This window comes from Mytilus californianus, unplaced genomic scaffold (assembly GCF_021869535.1).
Source record: "Mytilus californianus isolate M0D057914Y unplaced genomic scaffold, xbMytCali1.0.p SCAF_4, whole genome shotgun sequence".
NCBI classification, from domain to species: Eukaryota; Metazoa; Mollusca; class Bivalvia; order Mytilida; family Mytilidae; genus Mytilus; species Mytilus californianus.
This window is the reverse complement of record NW_026262690.1, coordinates 52,924,751-52,927,990: the sequence shown is the minus strand read 5'-3', so window position 1 is coordinate 52,927,990 and position 3,240 is coordinate 52,924,751. Positions and strand designations below refer to the sequence as shown.

At 30.6% G+C, this 3,240-nt stretch overlaps 1 long non-coding RNA gene across 1 annotated transcript; it reads left to right on the top strand.

Moving 5' to 3' along the window:
• The first annotated feature begins 532 nt into the window (after positions 1 to 532).
• Positions 533 to 2,811, top strand: LOC127736960 (uncharacterized). Its single transcript, XR_007999248.1, has 2 exons — positions 533 to 804; positions 2,616 to 2,811. It is a non-coding gene; the product is annotated as an uncharacterized LOC127736960 (long non-coding RNA).
• The last annotated feature ends 429 nt before the right edge of the window (positions 2,812 to 3,240 follow it).

Genomic DNA, 3,240 nt, shown 5'->3' with positions numbered 1-3,240 from the left:
TCTTTTGTCGTAAATTTGTATATGGAGTTTCACATGTAAAACTAAAATATCCTAATCTAGAAGGGGACAGTTGTTGCTTTTTAGTTTGGCCATAAACTCTAATTACTACCAACACAAGAACAAGTCTGCTATTTAAATAATACTTGAAGCAATACATATATGTACCATCTAAATAAATATTATTTTCGAAAAGTAAACAGAAGTTGTCAAGGAGAAAATTAACAGCATTTATAATCTCATCAAAGTTCCAGTAAGTATATGATTATCTAGCATATTTACCTTTTTCATTATAAAAGAGGGCTTTATCTGAGCTGCAGCAAATAAAATTGTAATCAGTCCACATAATTGAATAAGAACACTTCTGTTTGATAATATTGTGTACAAGCGTAGTGTATAGAGTTGAAAAGTCACACACTGTAACTGTCAACCAAATGACATTAACAAGCACATCATTGATCTACATTTTGTAAAACATCCAAAGAAATTTTTATTCATCTATTGCTTTAATTTTATTGTATTGATTTATGTGAATAGTCCATGTACATTTTGTTCATTTCAAAACAATATCAGATCTATTGTCTTTACTGACTTCATATATTATATCCGTATATTACAGGTATGCCGATGTTGGTAAACATAAGTTTGACGTTACAACGTATAACAACTGTACACAAATGTGGTTTATGATTGTCGATTTTACTGATGTAGGTCGTGTTCGGAACCAGAATTGCTTTAAGATTCCAAATTTAGATGCGCCATTTTTCGTGTATTCGACTAAAGGCACACATGCGAACACTCCTGGAGGTATATTTCACTATTACTATATAACTACAGAACCACTTTTACTACTAATATGTAAACACTATATATGGCTTGGAAACAGACACAGAGGAAAATATATTTCCATGCTTTTATTTCTTTTCTGGTGTTTTTCCTTTTTCGTTTTGTGCGAACCTTACATTTTTCAAATGAATGCCCTCAGACGCTGTTTTAAAATTTTCAAATTCTACTTTATATTGCCTATTCTTAATCAAATAAAACCTGTTTTACATATTTTTCTTAAACCAATATTTTATTGCCTCTCAAATTTCACATTTAATATTTCTATGCACAATGCAGTCAGCACTTCGCGCTAACTTTTGTCATCGCTGTTCAAAGACAACTATTTATACGAACAATGAGAGAGAGAGAAAAAAAAAAGAATTTGGTCACCACTATCAATTTCATATCAACGAAACAGAAATTTGAGCGCATTAACATATCATAATTTAAGAAAATTCGTAGAACAAGATTTCGAGAAATCATAATTGAAAATACAATTTTGGATCCTTTTGTGATATTTACGTGTGTTCTTATACATTTGTACTAGACAACACTATTCAAAAAATTAAAACATCGCCCTATTAACTAGTAGGAAAAAAAGATTTAAATTTAATTAGCTTCACAACCAATATTTCTGTAAAATCTGAATTTTTGTAGCTCCTCGACTTAAACATCTAGTGTTACAAAACTGCCGTTTTTCGGTTTTTTGGTCATCAAACTCTGTACTTTAGTTTTTGAAAACAGCTGAAACCCATTTAAAAAAAGATTAATCAATTTATAAGATACCAGTGTTTTTATTCAAACTTATATCCCGTGTCCCAATCCGACAAACAGTATTGCCAACATCAACATAGATAGAACATCTATAAAAATGTAGGATATAAGGTAACTTAAGATCAAGTCTAAAAATAAAAATCTAAAAAGGGGTAGACTACTATAAAAATAAGAAGATATGGTATGATTGCCAATGAGACAACTCCCCACAAAAGACCAAATGACACAGAAATTATCAGCTATAGGTCACCGTACGGCCTTCAACAATGAGCAAAACCCATACCACATAGTCCGCTTATTTTGGAAAATGTTACATCTAAGATATTAACAATTAACAATAATTTTGATGCCGACTAAATTTACTTAAATAAAAGATCTGACAAAACAGGCAAATTAATATCATTACCTCCTTTATTGACATGATTATTTCATTTGACATAAAGTTTCTAGAGGCAAAGCCAAAATTGCAAAACAAGTAAAGCAAGAAGTGAATTAAGAATGTAAATAATTTGTGGAAAGTCCTTAACTTTGCATAAGAAAATGAAATTATACAATTCGTATCGTGTTAGATTCAACCCTAACTGAATCATCGTTCAACAGAAATATCAGAATATTTCAGAAAAAGACCCATTTTGGTATTGTGTCAGAGCTTAAATATCATTAATATCAAAACCACCTAGGCTCTCACATACAAGTCAACCTTTTCAAATTATCTATACAGTACCAAAACAGTAACATATCAATAGAACAGCCTTTCTTGCTACTATCCGTCACGACAGTCGATTGAATATCTTCAACAATGCACTGACGAACTGCATGCATTTTGAATTACAACTTCTAGCATAGACTCAGTGTTAATCAATATCCGGTACATACTTGTTGGAAAGTACCAATGCGTTAAGTGTAAACAAATAAAATGAAATAACTAAATTAAATGATAAATAGCAGTTAGAACATACCGAACTAACAAAGTACTAGTAGAAAATATTTGAATGTAATATATCATGGTTCTTTTGCAGACGTTGATTTTGCTGATGTCTTAGTCATATATGGTGACGTAGAAACCTAAACATTCAGATCGATATTTTGCCAAGATAATCTAACTCGTTTTGGCACTTTAAGGTTGTCAATTTAACACTGTAAGAACATTTGTGAATATCGTTTTTTATATATACAAACATTGGTTTTGTTAGCAATAAATAAATAAATACTAAATGTTATTGCTTTACACCTATGGATATTTACGGTCCTTTGTCGATACTTATATTTTCGCATTGCACAAGATCATGTTTTTCTCTGCCGGTTTATGACGTGTTTACACTAAATCCATTGGTTGTGTACTGATTGATATTTTAGTCTTGGATACATGATGTTTTTATGAGTTTTTATTGGATTTTAACTATCTTTTAGGGAAAAAAGTAAGATACATTTTCCCAGCTTTAAGTTGGCCTTGTGTGTATCCAAGGCAGGCGAAGGAAGTCAACTTAGGAGCGCTGTGATTTGGTGTAAGGGTATAATATATATATTTTTTTATTCATGAATAACTACAGTGTGTATATTTACAATGTAAATTTTGAAACCCTTAGAAATATTTTCTTGAGAATTATTCGAAGAGACTTCCAAACTGTCATAAATTTGATGTAA